The sequence below is a fragment of the Anguilla rostrata genome, chromosome 7 (genome assembly GCF_018555375.3).
Source record: "Anguilla rostrata isolate EN2019 chromosome 7, ASM1855537v3, whole genome shotgun sequence".
Taxonomy (NCBI): Eukaryota; Metazoa; Chordata; class Actinopteri; order Anguilliformes; family Anguillidae; genus Anguilla; species Anguilla rostrata.
In genome coordinates this window covers 23482655-23501370 of record NC_057939.1, presented here as the reverse complement: position 1 = coordinate 23501370, position 18716 = coordinate 23482655, and positions in this window count along the sequence as shown.

Sequence of the window (18716 nt, the reverse complement as noted above, 5' to 3'; positions counted from 1 at the left end):
CTGATGCCAGCAGCAGTCGAATCGGTTGATAGCAGTAAAGTCTGGAGAGGTATGCCTTGGCCACAAGGTTCCGTGGGCCTCTCACTGCAATAGAGTGGCTCCTCTCTCTCTCTCTCTCTCTCTCTCTCTCTCTCTCACTCAGAGGACAACAAATGACTGCCTTTATTTTTAGCCTGCAAATACGCATCCTGTTTCCAGCATCGCTTCGCGGAGACAGTCCAGCTCATTATCTGACTCTGAGCGCTGACCATCATGTCCTATTTAGAGTTACTGAGGTCATTTGCATGTGATCTAACTGAGTCCTGGCATTGGCACAAAAAAGGCCATTCATTAATGAAATGATCTGGATGAACTCAAATGGCAGGAGTTGGGGGCGGAAGAGGTAGTTTTTGCCGCTTTCTCCAGACCATCTGTGGATAATGATTAACCCTTACACATGTGTCATGTGTTTGGCAGACGTGAAAGGGCAGACATAAATACCTTTCTGCACATTTTTTTTTAATTATTTTTTGAAAAGGCAGTGTGAACGCATCTATACTGAGATCAGTTCTTTACCAAGTTCATTACACAGCAGCAATGCATAAACCAGCCGGAAAGAAATTAATTGACATCACCTTGTCATCTCTGTTTCAGCCGTCTTAATTCTGTGCAGATCATCACAAAACAGGACGCTCCGCCTTCCCTTCTCCCTCCATATTTCCATGTCTTGCAGGTTCTGTCTGCTGTTACCAGGTTAAGTATCGCTATGCTAGCTGAAAATGTTTTGCCAGGCTAGGTTCATATTCATGAAGCAGCTATTCTAGTTTCAGTTGTGGCAGTGGCAGAATGTTTAGTGTTAAGCACACCGAGTTTATGTTTTCAGGACAGAGTAACTGCTCTGAAGTACATGACTCTGAACGATGGACATATGTTATCACTGCCTTTTTTAAGAATACAGGACAACTGTATATAGAATACAGAAAACAGGATTCACAAAAAACCTACACACTGCATTCCCAAACAGAGATTCAATATTTTGCTGTGATAAAGTATTTAATTGCCTTTTTCTCTTCGGTGTGCACTGTACAATGCAGATTAGTAGCATTTTACAAATCAATAGCATTTGCTTCACATACTTTATAGAAAGCAAGCCTCACTAGGCCATGTGGCCTGCTTCCTGAATGCACGCTCTTATGTCCTTATGTAAGTAAAGAATGTTCCAAATAGGTTATGTCTGATTTTGTGCGATAATGAAATTGTTATTATTATGGTGGCCGAGACATCAAATGCAGCACAACATTATCACAACACGAATGCAAATCGGACAACACATTAACAAATAACAAAACACAAACACAAATGGAATACACAATACACAATATGAAAACACAACAGAAAACAAATGCAAATCCGAAAGTGTGAAACAATAAAATCAATCTCTGAAGTACAATGAAAATTAAAAAAAAACACAATAACAAATTGAAATGCAACCGCAAATTGTGAAGCAACTGCAAATCGAAAACACAGCATTACAAGAAAAGTGCTGCATTTCAGAAAAACAACCACAGAAGTGATCACATACGACCAAAATACAGGTGGTACCAGGCCATTTACCAGACCAATTGGTTGAATCAGAGGATTTTAAGACTGTAGAGCTACAGACCAGAAGCTACAATTTATCCAGAAGTAATCATTACAAAAATAAATAAATGTTAATCAAATGTACCTAGGAAATTTTATAAATAAAAGACCTCGCCTTGCTAAATCCAGTCCAGTATATTACCACAAAATGATGTATACTAGCATTATTAAAACAAGTCATTTGCATATTAGTCACCTGAATCCAGAGCAACTTGCATAGCTTACATGCTTTGCATACTCTCCATTTTTACAAATGGATATTTTAATGAAGCAATTCAGATTAAATGCTTTGCTTAGAGGTTTACTCAGAGTTCCCCAACTGGGATTTTAACAACCTCTGTTACAGTCCCTTAGCCAATACACTACACAATTTCCCACCTGGGTCTGCGTTTCCAACCAACCTATACCTTGGAGTGAAGTTTCACACCTGAATTTACATGCATGTATTTGTGCGCATGCAAGTTCTTCTGCGAACCGCTGTCGGGGAAGATTGTCAGAACTCATTTTCACTTTTATTAGATGTTCATTGAGGTCTGGTCACATCTGCTATCCAAACAACAGAGCTTAATGCGTCTTTATAGATGAGAAATTTGTTTTTATTATGTGAGAACCTCCAAAGGGCAAAGCGATGTGTTCTCCCTATCTTGACTGACACTGCAGTTATAAACCATGATAGCTGTCGAGCTTGATATTCAGCATCTAAATGAACTGACACCAGGAGTGTGAAGACATAGAGCTCTGACAGACTTATTAGTTTTAAAGGCTCATATCATACGACTGGATCAGAAATCAATGGGACTGAAGTATCGCTGGTGAGCAGAAGCATGTTTGATCACGTGTCGTTGATCGATTGGAAAGCCCCTTGCCAAGGTGAGCGTTCTACCACATAAACTAAGCGAAATATTTTGATCACAATCCTAAAATTTTTGATGTTAAAAAAGTCATTTACAACTGCTGGGTGGCTCACTCGGTTAAGTCTTTGTTTGAGTATATGGATGGGCCCCAGGGCCTGATATCAAATTTGGACTGTGCCAGTGCTGACTAGCTGTAAACATTCTCACAAGATAAAACATAATTGGGTGTAGCATCACTTTGGGAGGGAGGGATTCAGTCAGCCAGGATGGCCGTGCCTCCTCGCTCGCCAGCAACAGCTAATCCACAATTGAGCGGTCAAATTCTGCTGGCTCAATTGTGGATCTGCTGTTGATATACTGTAGTTTATATCCAGCATGGACTCATACAAACTCTGCTATTTGTTATATTTGTGTAATTATGCAGTAATTACCAAAGATATGATTGTATGTTGTATATATTATGTTGTATATACAGAGTATCAGTACACACTAATTGAGTGTTGTGTCTGCACAGTGGTACTGTACATTGTTAAGTGAAGAGTTGAGCAGTAATATCGAACTGTATCTCTTCTGGCCCATTTATCCTATCAAACACACAAGCACACACTCACACACACACAAACACATTTATGCTGAATTCCAGATGAGAAGGTTGTGTAAACATGTCCATTCAATTGTTTCAGTGAAGCGGTTCTGTAAATGAATGATACAACGACACAACCAAGTTGCCAGTTTTTTTGGTTTTTTTTGTCGTTTCAGTTTCGAAACGGCCCATCTGTCTATTGTTAAGCCAAGGCCCACGCAGTCACTCTCATTTTCTGATACATTTCATTTCCCATATGTCTGTTACAACTGTTACAGCTTTCAAATATGCCATTAGAATGGTCTTTTGTGAAGCCTGCCTTCTATGCTTGATATGTGCTTTGACCAGCAGAGCCATAACGTAACTTTCACAAACTGAGTCATTGGAGTTCCACCAGTTGATAATGCAGTTATGCTGTTTCTAAAACCATTTTGTGTGCAAGAGCAATGTTGTTGGAAAATTAGTTGAAACATTCAATTACCGTCTTGTAATAGAAAACTCAAGAAGAAGGATATCTCCGGAATTCGGCTATAAGTGAGCATGTCTGCAAAAACAAATGAGCTGCAGGTGAAAAAAATAATTCATGTGTTCACACGTACACATGTGCACATGCACACGCACACACACACAAGCTGTAGTACTGGATAAAGTGAAGAAGAAAAAAAAAATCCATGACCTTACTGTATATTTGTGTGACGTCACTATTTCCTGAATGTTTTTAGCATTGAAAAGGTAGAGTAAAGGTGTATGTACTATGTGTATTTTATTTCCATGAGTGAAGTACACCTGCTTATGCACTATGTGTTTCAAATGTGTTCTAAATGCCTTGAGCCTTGCTTTTCCAATTGATGCAAGAAGGACCAAGACATTGTTTTACTCCATTTTCAGATAACGAACCTGCTATAATCAAAACACTTTGAAACATAATTTTTAAAGAATTTGGAATACATTTTAGTACAAGTTAATACATCTGCATACAAGTAATGACTAATAAGTCAGATACTCCATCTTACATTGTAAAATTTGCATAACCCTGAACTGATGCTCTTCAGGGAAAGTATTTTGCTAATTCTGCCAGCTGGACACAGGCAGACAGGTGTCATCATGAAATAGCGTTGTACTGCCCACTGGTGAGGGAGGGGGGAAGAGAAACAAATGTGCACCTTGGCATAGAACAGGTACAAAAATGTAAATATTTAAATATAGTCTCGCTCACACCTAACACAGCCAAAGGCATGCCAATAAAAATTACTTGATGAAGAAAAAAATAAATAACTTGCTGATAGACAAAATAAGTAAAACAAATAAATCAATAATTGTTTATGTTATGTTGAATTCACCACCTGATGAAGAAACTCGAATATCAGTTACCTGCTAGAAGTGCGACAGACAATTCGATTGAGACATTGCTATTGCAGTTGTCCGCTTAGATATGGCTGTACAGAGCCACTATGCCCCCCCCCCCTCTCCCCCCCCCTTCTCATCCAAACTTGCAGCGATTGAACGTACTTCATATCCTCTAGTGGGAGGTAAAGGATTTTAAAGGTAAACTCTGAGTTTTCTCAGTCTTATTAAGAGGCCACACCAGTGCCAAGGTGTATGGCACAATCTTTGAGTGTTGCTGGACAGAAGGGGAATTATTTCTCAAGAAAAATAAATTTATTAAACATAATCAGAACTTCAAAACAGGCTCATAGATAGAAATAAACACACAAACACAGACACACAAATGCACTGTATGTGAAGGAAAAATGTTTCAGAATGTAAACTGACACAGGGAGAAAAAAAAAATCCCTGTTATATCTCCAGCTTCAGTCAAGGCTGCGTGGTTGTATCGCACCCTTAAATATTTCTGTGCATCGTTTTGATTAAATGCACTGCAATATTAGGTTTACGCCATTGGTGTCAGGATTTTCTGCACACATTGTACTAATTATTTTTGTTAAAATGATGCTAATTGCCACACATTAGTTCCCACATGGAGGGAGAAAAAGGTCCTGCAGGTTGTTTGAGATTGAATGACAGTTTATTAGTCAAGATTTGTTCATTCCTCAATCTGATCACCTCATTGACCAGTTGTCTGTTCCAGAACTGGTGTTGCATTGCATTGCCTTTAACATTGCAGAATTCAAAATCACATGCTGAAGTTGCGAAAGGTATAGCTAGCTTTACAATTATACCACAATACTGTACAACAATCTATTTTTAATGATTTTTGTCTAATTGCAAGTCATGATGCAGTAGCAATGGAAGGGCAAACAAAGTGCCTTGTTAATAATTAATTTATTTATTTTCTTGCATTTACGACAACTTAAACATAATCTTAAGATTGCTTGCCAAGTTGCACTTATGATTGATTTATCAACACAACTGACACCCTAAAAGTAACTTATGTTGTTTTACAGTGGCGTATCTGAGTCTTACACACCAGTAATATATGAATCTCAAATGAACTTCCATTTGAGCTCACGTGAAAGTGCTTTACAATTAATCCTTCTTGTGAATGCAGCCAATGACAACCATTTTCCTCTAAATTTTCTTCTAAATTACATTTTTTGCACTCTTCATACCTTAAATCGATTAGCAATCAAATGTTCTTTTTAAAGCACAAACAGTTCCTGCCCAGTTCATGAATTTGCACACAGGCCTCACACGTGCAGTGCCTCCACATAACTTTCAGGTAATTAACTTAGGTCTAGTATACAGTAAGCTATACATACAGATACAATCATATCCATGTCAATGCGTGATTTTATAAAGAACTACTTAGTCATTTCTGTGCAAGCCACTATTTAAGATACGATTTGATCATAAGGCCCTTTTATAAATGAGGCCACAGAACATTAAACCACATTACAGGCTATCATAGTGACAAACAAAACTGAAGTCATCTCATGAGTGTATTTATAGAAAATAACCTACTAGAGACCCTCTCCTCCCTACCCTCCCTATCTAGAAGACAAAGGAAAAGTATAATATTGTCCCTGTCATTGCAATTTCAGTCAGACATCAGCAGGGTAACACATTGCATATAGAAACATGGAAAATTCCCTTTGAAAATACAGCCAAACCACAGCTCTTATACCTCTCCTTGTTAACAGAAAGACAGATTAAGTTGACAGAGCAAATATATTATTTCAATGTGTTAATAGATGTTACTTGCTATAAATAATCAAAAATACAAATAAAAAAATCACTTCTGTATTGTAGTATTATTGACAGCATATCATTTATAACATTTTTATTTTCAATCAGATTGCCATAATGATTGTCATAATAGTTCATTGGTATTGTGTTTTTTGTTTTTCCAAGCTTTTGTTTGAACCTTTGCTTTTGTTTGGAAGCAGGGTATGATTCATTGCCATTCCATGAAAAATGAGAGAGAGAGAGAGAGAGAGAGAGAGAGAGAGAGAGAGAAGTATGATTAAGAACATTGTTTGGATGAAGAAACTGGTAGTACTTTTTACTGTGCACTTTTTATCAGTGATGTAAGCTTCTGGCACAGAGATTTGATACATTATGAATTGTCAGGGGTGGGGGCCGACAAAGGCATGATGTAACATATTTACATCATGCATGAAGGTGCACAGCATGGTTTTGCCAGGGTGGGTTCGGGGTAGGTATGTTTGTTGAATATACTGTGTTGGGAAACTGATTGGAATTCTGTTTCTGTTTCTTCTCTGGCACCACCAACCCCGTCCACTGCACGTACAGGCCACCTGTTTATCAAACCCTCTCCACCCAACCTGTTTCCACCCCCTAACCCCCCCCAGCCCCACCATCACTGCCCGTGCTATCCCTCCCCCACATGGCTCAATTTACCAGCCATATGCTGTTGTCACAGCTATTGGAGACTGGAGCTACCGCTCATGAATAAGTCATTTGATTGATATTCTTTTGCAGATAGTTCATGCAAAACATCAATCATGTTTAAACCAGGGTGAAACATATTTACACCCCCCATACTATACTCCCCAGACAGAGCCGCACAGATGCAGCTCCATTTGGGAATATGTGTAGGTCCCTCAGACGCATCGGAATAAGAAGGTGCAACAGAACGGAAGCAGGAACGGAATTAATTGCCGCGGCGCATTTGGCTGTGAATGATGATGTCATCTCTGTTGTGCGGCTTTGTGGAGATCATCCTCCTTGGCAACGTTCTGTGGTATTAGTCAGAATCATGAGGCATAGCACAGCTCTGTTAGGAGGTTCTGATTAGATTGATGTGGGTCTTGATCCCAGAGAAAGTAAAACAGTTGTACCATAGATCACGGGTAGCATGATGGTTACCTTTGTTACGTGCTGCTTTGTACAGACTTACTTTGCATGTTGTAGGAGTGCGCTTTCTGGTGCTAAGCACACATTGTGTGCTTTCTGCCATCTTCTCCTTCCTACTCACCTCACACAGACTTGTGACTGTGACAATGCATACAACTACGTATACTGAACAAGACTTCTATATTGAAATGAATTCATTACTGTACATCTGGCTGAACCGAAAAAGCAGTACTAGGTCCTTGATAACTTGCACACAACATTTTAGTTGCGTGTATACACTTGAAAAATTGGTCACTTCAAAAATTTTGGCAGCCATTTCCCCAGAAGCTAGAACATTGCCAACATTTTTCTGATGGTGGAATATTATTTTATTGTAATCTTATTGCACATAATGTGGGGTATTAGTATCTCCATGAGCTATACTGCTCACTGAGGGCATGGCAAATACTCAATAACTGAAATTTTAATGTAACGTTTCACTTGCAGTGTTCCTAAATAGTAACATCTGTAAAACATTATCCCATCCCCATGAAACAAAAGATTACATTCTGTAGAATACAGAAAAACATATGTACATGATTTATTACATATTTAGTTATGTGCACCACAGTTTGTCATGCTTCTTGCATTATTTTTCAATGTGATATCAATGTTTCACCTAAAAGCATCACAAGAGACACATGTATATACTTGGTTATGAACAGAAAACATTATATTAATTTTCAGAGAGGTTTTGCATAGGACACCGATACTGATGAGAAGATAATAATTCCCACTTGAAAATAATACAAAAGTGAGTTTCATGATTCAAAACAGTTGATTTGTAGTGAAATATATGGTTATGATTTACAGCAATATATAATTTAAATATTTTAGATTTGGAGACACTGAAGGACACCAGGGTACATTGCATTTTGCTTCATAGATTTTTAGTAGTTCTGCATATCACCCTCAGGATATGTTCCAAATTTTACCTTTTTATATATGTGATTTCTCAGTATTTAATTTGTGCCAACATGATTTCATTTGTGGCACTTAATGTCTTGCTGAATTCTGAATATAATCAAATACAAATTAGTATTGCAAATGGTATAAGTGTCTTGCTTCGTTTGAGCCATTTTCAAGTTTCTGTGTTGTTCACATCTGGAGTTGTATAGCCTTACAATGAGCACTACATAAATGGGCAAGGATGGGCCAGTTTTGGCATCTATGTGAAGGGGTTGAATAAGTTTAGTTTTTTATATGCTGAATAGATAGTTATGTCATCTTGTGGCACAGTAAAAAGAAAAGAAGCAGAAAGGGAAATAGTCTTTATATCCATTTGTCAAGTCCTGCTGTGTGCTTGTGTGTCTCATCCATTTGTTTTCCTCAGTGAAAACACACATGACTAAGAGAGACTGCCCCACAAATATGAATTGCTTACTAGTCACTGCAAAAGGTTGATGGTGTCAGCAGATTAATGTTGAGGCCCTCACTTGCATTACCTCCTCCCTGGTGATCCAGATTCCTGGTCTCTGAGAGGATATTTCTTAACGGAACGGCAGCAAGAGGAAGATGAAAACAAATGCTAAACTATTATTATCATTCCTTAAAGTCCCGATTTCAATTCTAGAGCAGTGAAGACATTCGATGCATACTCACACGTAGTTTCAGTATCGGGATGAAAGGCTTGGTCTCCGTGCCTTGGAAGCCTAAGGGGGTATGGCTTAAATCAATGTCGGAAAATCGTTGCGCTTTCCTAATTGTGCCGACACTGTGCTTCTGCCCAGCTCGGCGTCCAGCTACATCAATGACGGAATAAAGGACTATGTGGGAAGGTGCATTAGTGTGCAGGGTTCGGGCATAGTTCACTGTAGAAGGGCTTCGGAAGCCGATTGGCTGACAGCCACCTTTTGTGGAGCCTCCCCCTTATCCTTGGCACTTTCTTGTGCGAGCGGACCTCGAATTCCCGCTCTTTGTTCTGTCCTGGAGGGCTTCTAACCGGAAGGTTGCCGGCTCGGTTCCAAGGTGGGAGGGCGCAGCAGCGGTACCCTTGAGCAAGGTTAACCTGAATTGCTTCAGGAAATACAGTAGGCAACATTATATAAATAACACATGAAATTGAAATGTAAGCTTGATAGAGTACAGTACATTGGCCCGGACTCGGGGGCATCTGATAAGCAGATCAAACGAAACCAAAGTAAATAAATGTGCCGAACAGCCTGGATGAAGTGTTGACTGAACACCCTTGAGGGACAGTGCGAAAGACAGATAGAGTGGGTGGCCCCGCCGGCCTTGAAGAGCTGATTGATTCCGATGGCCGATTTCTGACAGGAAAACACAAAGTTGCGGTACACAGTCAAGAGCAGCAAAAATAAAATAGATTTTTTTGGTTTTTAAAATAATTTTCTCAATGAATACATCTACAATAGGTTCATTTTGCTTATTTTAAACCAACCATTGTTCTAATTAGCAACAGCTTTCAGAACTGTGAGCACTGGCGCGCGCAAAGCAAGGCGCTCGAGCGGTGACGCGGCAACGGAGGCGAGGGGCGAGAACGGCATGCTGCGAGAGAAATGAGAACTATGCGTCGCATGCCAAGTTTTTGCACAATAGCGGGGATGAAGTGACATCAACTTTCTAAGACGATTATGCAGTTAAATGAGACGCTTCGATACTTGTAAGCGCATAATCCAAGGATCTCCACAGACGTGTAAATGGACCAGATGCCTGAATCCGTGTCAGTTCTCTTGGAGGAGAACTGGGGGAAAAAAAGGAAAGATGAGGATTACCCATTACATTACATTACATTACAGGCATTTAGCAGACGCTCTTATCCAGAGCGACTTACACAACTTTTTACATAGCACTTTACATTGTATCCATTTATACAGCTGGATATATACTGAAGCAATGCAGGTTAAGTACCTTGCTCAAGGTTAAACGCATGTCCTTACCGGATTCGAACCTACGCCTTGGTTACAAGCGCAGTTCCTACCACTGTGCCACACTCCGTCCCGTCTCTTCCTCACCAAATGTTCTTAATTGGCACCAACAGTTGATATACTGGTTGGTGCTTGCCATGTACACATTACCTTCCACAGCTCTTATTGGGGGCTATGTGTATAGGGTGGTACAGGTCTTGACACCAGTGTTGTTGCTTGGTTACCTGAAACAGTTGCTCAGTAACCTCAAGAGACGAGTGTCCATGAGCCTGGTCTGGATCTGTGCATTATGGAGTGGAAGAGGTTGGGTGGGGATGCTACATCGTTGTCTCTAAAATGGATTCTCACCCCAATCAAGTTCTCTCTTTCTATAATGTTACAGATAATACAGTAGAACCTCAGTATGACCAACCTCAGAAGCTCAGACTGACTTGTGAGCTGTGGTGTATGAGAGCTGAATTATCATACACAATTCTGCTCAAACCCCTTCTGTTGCGCCCCCTGTTTTAACACAAGTCTGAAAATGACATTCTGTTATCTGCTGTATTATGTGCTCCAAGTTATTTCTTTTATATGATGGAATTTTGTTGTAATTCTTTTCTCTTTCTGTCACGTGAGTGTGCTTTCTGTGTTACGTGTGTGTTTCCCTTACAGGGCTGCAGAGTTAACAGGTGGGCCCGGGTATGTGCACAGGTGATGTGCGTGCACTCTTTGGTTGCGGTGCAAGCCTCACACACGCTATATAAGATGTCAATTCGAGGCAGCCACTCTCTCTGATCCTGCAGGCGCACACCACAACACACCACAACTATTGTGTTTAGTTGTTCTGTTTCATTTCCTGTTTTACTTGTCCGTTTTCTACTTATACCTTAATCATTGTGGTTTATTTAAAGCACTTAACACTGCTGGTTGGCAGCGTGGTCAGTGGTATTGTTCTATTTATTCACCTTCTTAGTTTCAGTCAGATCAAGCATTTTTGCTGGTGTGCAACAATCTCAACATGCATTCAGAAAAAATTATGGTTTGGTTATGCAGGAGAAACAGTGTGTGTCCTTTTATGGAAGCCTAACAAATTATTCACCATTAGAAAAATAATTTAATTGGCTAAATGCTTGTTAGTCATCACTATAATAGCTTGTCATCAGCTGGCTGTGTACTGAGAAGAAGTTATGCCGTTTATGTTGAGTCATCGCTTGCACATGGCGGGTCGCATTGACTATACTGAGGGACTGCTTGCCCAGTACTGGTCAGAGAACCTTGAAAGTGGACTCATCTTGTTCTAGAGAGTGTATATAAACCAGAGAAGCTCGCAGTTCTTGTTTTCACAGTACTGTTGGTGTGTATGCAACAGCAAAATGAACAGCAATGATATTTCCTTCAGAGAATTTCTGAGTTAACAAAGGATGTCCTCCAAGCATGTTGTTGAGATTAAAAACTACTATGGATTTTGTTTGCTGGACCCTTGCAGTGATAAGAACATTGATTCTACTGTGATTTGTGTCATCTTTAGATTTCCAAAATGCATAGGCGCAAGGTGTGGACCCTCCCAGGCCTGTTTTGCCTACCCAAATGGTACAAAATAAGTAACCGTTGTCACTAAAACACTGACATCGTAGCTTTGTACAGGTAAAACAGTTTGTTTTAACACATTCAAACAGTATATTGTGTAAACAGTATATGGAAAATACAAAAAATAAATTAAATTCATGTAAAACATTTTTATCAATTTAATTATACAATTCCAACCAATAAGAGATTAAAATTGAGATTAAAATATGTTTTGGGAAAACCATTGTTCCTGATGTATTCATATCTCCTGGAATCTGGAATCCCACCCATTGCAAGCCCATGAGAATACATTTCCCTCAAAATGTAACTCCTTGCCATGCATAAGTGTTGTTTCACTTTTATACTTTTCTATTCCTCATGCATGAGACTGGTACCCCTCTCGTGGGATGGGGGATGACAGTTTGCAGTTGTTATGTGAGAGTCCAATCTTTCCAAGTCTGAAGGAGCTGATGAGACTAAAGCATTAGCTCTATGCAGTGGCAGCAGAGATTCTGTGCAAACAACAGAGCCTGACTTTGTGTCCCAAATGGGAAGAGCCAGCCCTTGTCTCGTTTGCAAAAAAGGGAAGAAAAATGGAGAAGAACAAGCCTTGTTTGCTCCTTTCTTTCCGTTTATTCCCAAGTTGGACGTTGGGAGTGGATGGACCGAAACAGAATTCCTTTCCTCAGGAGTAAAACCTAAATCTTGGGTCCCTGAGTGGCTGGTGCTGACGGCATCTCTGCTGTGTGTGTGTGTGTGTGTGTGATTGTACGTGCATGTGGCTAACCAATCAGATTGCATGGTGATTCAAGCTAATTCAATAGCACTCCTCATAACTGACCTCTATTCCACGGAGGATTAATATCATTTTACTTGGAGTGCTTTTTATGACTCCCCCCAACATATTTGTATATTTTCATGTTTTTCATCACTCCAACAAAAACACAGGCAAACAAGAATCAGTTGTATTTTAACAAATAAGCTTGTAAAGACTGTATGTGCATTTTGCTTTATTTGTACTATACTACGAATAATAATATTTAAAAAAAAAAATATATATATATATATATATATATATATATATTCAACGGTCATTTTGTATAAAGAATCTGTCCTCAAACAATGTAATGCAGAACTTAAATATCATAAATTGTGATTGTATCCATGTATCTGTTAGACCCTTTAATTTGGGTAAGACAACATTAATAGTTGATACAGAACCTTCTAATAACTTGTAGAGGGCATCATGTTCACAGGCAATAAATTCAAATTTGTGAAAGCCTGCCTAACAATCGAATCAGTGTTTCCTTTTTGATTTCACTGAAAGTGTTCCTGCTTCTTGTGCATGACTGATGTTTGAAATGTGCTTTTGAAGTGGCTCTGTGCTCTTAGCCTTCTGGTTTGAGTCCTTAGCAGCTGACAGGTTGTCACAGATAATAAGTTTTAATTCCCAGCGTGGGACTAAAACTCACTTTCCTTGTAATGTTCACCATAATTCTATTCTCTTTCATGCCCTGAAATGTAAATTGGGTAAATGTCAGTAATAAAAGCGATAAACCTAGATGTTCATTAAATAATTTCTTTTTTTTTTTTTTTTCCAATGGTTAACATTGACTTTTAAATAAAGGATGTAGAAAGATATTAGAAAAAAGCAAAGCCAACTCCCATTTTATCTTTTCACTAGTTAGCTTAGATTAGACAGAGTCTTCTTGAGGAACTTGTTGTGCCTTATTAATTCATATGTTAGCAGTTAAGCCATTCAAATCATTTAATTATTAATCTTCTCGGCAGAACCTACCTAGGGCAAACTACAGTGCTTAAAATGTCCCCAGTCTGCAATGCATTTATGCAGCTGCATTTTGAATGCAGTCATTGAAGTGCAGAACATTGCTCTCGGGTACAGCAAATCCCAACCTAGGATCTGAGCTTCTATCCACTGTATTACGAATGGCCCACATATTTTTTTCGATTCATTTTTGTTATGCTATGTGCATTGCTTTGTATGATAGCACTGACTACTGTGCATTGTCTAAATAGAATAGATTTGCTGAGCATCTCCTCTGAGGTTTTGGTAGCAAAAGGTAAATAACAGGCAAATTGTAATTTGCCTGTGACAATATTGTAGAAATTGTCACCCATCCAACCTAAATGTGCCATGACTTTAAAAACCCAGTCTGTATTGACAAAGACCGTGTTTCTTTTTCAGTCAAGTTGTTTGTTTAATGGTTGTTTTCAGCTTTTTCTGCAATGATGTCTTCTTTCTGAGAGAAAAGTTTTAGACTAAAATCCTTCCGGCACCACAAACAGAAGCAGATTTCTCTGGCCTGCGAGTCTTTTGTCAGGTACGGATCCCTTGGCCCGAGCACTGCCGAGTGTTTTGGGAAGGATGTGCCAGCTCGCCCGACCTTGGGCATGCTGAACACCACCGTCACCAGACGGACGGGCGCTTTGGAATGTGTGCATTCTCCTGCGCCTTTCACTTCCCCCCACATTTATGCTAAAAATAAAAAAGCCTCTGCTGTCTGCATTGTTTCGCCTCTTGATTTCCTCCAGAAGGTGTCTGTCGCCATCTTTAACCACCCCAGCTGCCTATTTCTCTGAGAAAGGGGGAGGGGGGAGGGTGGTGGATGGGGGGTGGATGGTGAGAGCGGGAGGGTGAGGGGGTTAGGACACGATTCTTATTTTAGATAAAGAAAATAACACAACTCAATAATAATTCCGGGATTGAATTTTTCAGCTTCAACTTCCACCAGTCTCCGCGCACATTTCCAGCTCACGCAGGGGAAAGGGAGGATATTTTTCCTTGATGTCGGTGTTAGAAACCAGATGCAATTAGCTGACTCTCTTAACCTGTCAGAAGGTGAGTGATTGCAAATATTGATTATGTTGGGCAATCACAGAGTAGCATGAGGTTCAAAAACTTTTTTCCACCGTCTAAATAACAACGCGGAAATGATCGTGCAGTGACCATCAAAATTACAATTTCCAACGGCTTCTGCTTCTCAACTGTTTTGGTGAGTGTGCAATATTTATTTATTTATTTTTTTTAAAGACAGTGCAATTAGTGAAAGAAAACCTTGGGTATGATTTGTAGCTAAACCAAACCACCCTTTTAAGCAGAGTGATTGTGTTTATTCTCTGTCCTCCTGGAGTGTAGACACGTCTCTGGGAATATGGTAATAGCTTCCGAAAGGGCGCGTGTTGCATGTTCCCTCCAGCATTCCCTCAAGGCTACGCTGCAATTGAAATTGAGATCATGGATTTCTGTGTTTGTCTTTTATTATTATTCTTGAGGGACACAAAAAAATCAGCTGATTTAAAGCAAAAAATGGTCTGAACATATATCTTAACTGTCATGGACATACACTGGCAGCCAAGCACCAAATTAAATGTAATTTATTCAACATTCCTGATATTTTGAGGTTACTTGTAATTTTGTGTAAGAATTCCCTGCTCCCAGAAATACATTTTTTTTTTTGTTGGTCTGACCTTTTTTTACATACATTTTTTTGCTTACTAATTTGAACATATATATCTCTCTCTCTTTCTCTTGTATACATATAGGGAAGGAAGAAGAAGGCAAGAAAGATAGCAGCATATTAGTTTATGTGAATTTATGATATGGAGCAAGCTTATGTTATGTTAATTGCCTTCCCTTAACATGTAAATGTTATCTAATAACCTAACGTTGTACGTTTTTGTTACCGTTCCGCCAAACCCTAGTTCTAAAGAAAAGATATCTGTCAGTGAAGCTATCTTAGCTTTAAACTATAACTTAAAATCCCAAATTAGCTGGCTAGCCAGGTATCTTGCCTAGCTTTTATGTTGCAAACAATAGCTGGATTCAGATCGCATTGCTTAGCAGTTTAGTTAACTAACCTAACCTCTGTGTTTGATTTTGGTGAAAATCGCCCATTTTAAACTTTTAGTAAAAGTGGAATGACGCTTTCAGAAATGTGTATCACACCGAGTATTAAACCAGGCTAAGGCTTTGGTTCTTGTTTTGTGTTTATGTTTGTTATTCAGTATCTGTATTTGATTTATGTCTTTCACCAGTATGGTTTTTTAAAAATATAATAAGATAAAGATGAAACGTTATTGAGAATGTCATTCTAAACAAGAAATATCAATAACCCACTGCATGAAAACATTGTTTCCTTTAAATCTTTCACAGATAAACATGATTTATTCTCCCGTGACTTCATTATAGTGGATTTATATGAATTACCAAAACTGAATGACACATTCATTGTTAAATGTTAAATGTGATCTAGCAGGGGTAAATGACCATGACCATTAACTTTACATTGTGTCTCTTGGTTGGACTGTGAGAATAAATAAATAAATAAAATTATAAAAAATATGCGAAGTGCGTTCTGTTGGACAGGTGTTTGTGGGTTTTCTTCATTATGGTGAGAATTCTTTAATCATCAACACTGTAGAGGTCATCCTTGGCCTACCAGGCCCTTTGCCATTACTGAGCTCACCAGTGCTCTCTTTCTTCTTAATCATTTTCCAAACAGCTGGTTCGGCCTATGCCTCTGATGGTTTTTTTTTTTTCCTTCTTCTTATTTCTCAGCATCATAATGGCTTCCTTGACTTTCATTGGCACAACTCTGGCCCTCATGTTGACAAACGCCAATTACAGACTCCAAAGGCAATCAGATTGCAATTATAATCTTATTAGAATTTTTAATTACTCACATATAATTTGTATTTATGTATTGAACTCGGATGAAGCCAATTGCCGTCATAAAACACTCCCTTTTTTATCTCCATTGAGTGACTCTTTGATTGTTTTCTCTTTTTTTTGTTATGCAGTGGAGACTTGCATCTCTCAAATTAATGTGTTTCAGCAAATAGTACTGTTGATGACGCCAATTGGCGTCATCCGGGGTTCAAGGAGTTAAGCCACACGTAAAATATGTATATCTTGATGTGCTCATTATATCCATGCACATAAAATGATAAATCTAACTTTCTGATTTGTTCATCTTCCCACCAAAAATAAATATTAAATGTATAATAAATAATAACATCAAGGCATTTTTAGTGCAACTATCTCCCATTTTGTTGCCTTTTTAGTTGTTTCTGTTATATTAAATCTGCCTGCCGTTATGTCCTTGGCATGTGACTAAAAAACTTGGTACTTGGTAAACATTCCTGCAGACAGGGGAGCTTGAGCCAAATTCTCTGTATGTGTGAAGGCTTGCATCAAAATGGGAAAACAAAACTGTTAACTTGTAGCATATGCAAAGCAGTTCAATATCCTGATACTGATGGTATCCGTTTGTCAAAGGCATGATGCAAAAATACATTTTATTTGCTGCACTGAGAAATTGCTCAAGATGAATTGGAGGCCCATCAGTGAGTCTTAGTTCTGAGCAAATCAGAATGCTCAGAATTAGACCAGGGATACGGTGAAAGGTTTGGTTTCAGTTAAAGTGGATAGCAGAGCTAAACTATGAACGGTGTTTGCGAAGATTAAAAAAGAATCAATAACATAACACTGCAATTCACAAGTGAAAATTAAGGACAGACTTTAATTGAATATAGACTTCAATCCCTTTAGTGAACATATGTGACTGTGAGACCTTAAAGAATTTAAATGGAATTGAACAGCAATACAATGGATTCTGCGGCTGGACGCAAAAATAAAACAGAAAAAAAAGGTGAGATGGAAGTGAACACCCCACACACTCTGTGTTAGGTAGATCTCCCAACCCACCCGTGGCTAATGACATGGATTTTGAAATATGAAAATGAGAGTGGGCTCCCGGCGAGCCAGCGTTCTGATTTTCCCAGACGTGGTGTGATACATGATTGTTATACATTTCTAATACAGCCTATAGCTGGCTGAATGTGGCATACGTTGCCTGCTGCACTGCGCCTCCAGCTACTCCCTCCCGCCCCCCCCCCTCGGCCTCACGCCGTGCCAGCCTGCAATGGCAGCCGGCCAGCTGTGAGCGGGCGCCCGGCGCCCGTAGGGCATGGAACCGCGGGACGGCCCGTGGGCTGCGCGCTCGGTGGCGAAGCTCGCGCGATGACTCAGCCGCAGAGGCGCGGATGTCAAGGCCTGCGCACGCACACGCGCACGCGGCCGTCTTTCAAACGCAGATCCCTGCCTAGCTGGGCGAGCGTTTCCATGGGGACGGTGGTGTGCCGTAACAGGTGTTGAACTGGGCTGAGACCGCAAGGAGGTGCGTGGTTTGAATCAGTGGGGGGTATGTAACCAGGCACTGCCTATGGGGGTAAGGACACTTTTTCCTGTACTGTGTCAAAGGGAAGAGTGTATGAAAGGTCCTTTTTCTTCTGATTCTCCGTCTGAGGCTGTCGGCGTGCCCACGCGCGTCATGTGACCTCCCGTCCCGGCCTTGAACACTGCGTCCGCATGTATGTTCTAACAGGCCTCCGATCTCTCCTTACAGAAGGCTTCAGACACGCTCCGCATCCCGTGTCTTATCTCTGGGGTGCGCCGTTTTCGAACCGCCGTTTCGCAGAAACGCCAATGGAAACACGCCGTCGATAAGCGTCCATCGGCAGGTCCAATCGCCGCGTCGCGCCATGTTTTTTTTTCATGTTTTTTTCCCTCTTGTTGTCAGAGAATAATAATTTAAAAAAAGAAACTGTGATAAGAGCGTCGTTGAAGCAGTGCAGTGATTCCGGTATCCAGGGTGTTTGAGCAAAGGCTGGTTCAACCAGCGCATGTTTGAGATGGGTTTGTCTGAAAATGCGAGGGGAAAAAAAAAATGTTGGGGGTGGAGGAGGTGGGGAGTCAACGGCCGGGGGTGATGACATTGAGGGTCTGGAAGAGGCTCTACAGTGCTGAGTCTAGTCTGGTCACTGAGTACTGCTCGAGGGGTTCCCCCCAGCGCAACTAGACGATCTAAAGCCTCCATATCAGGCCAC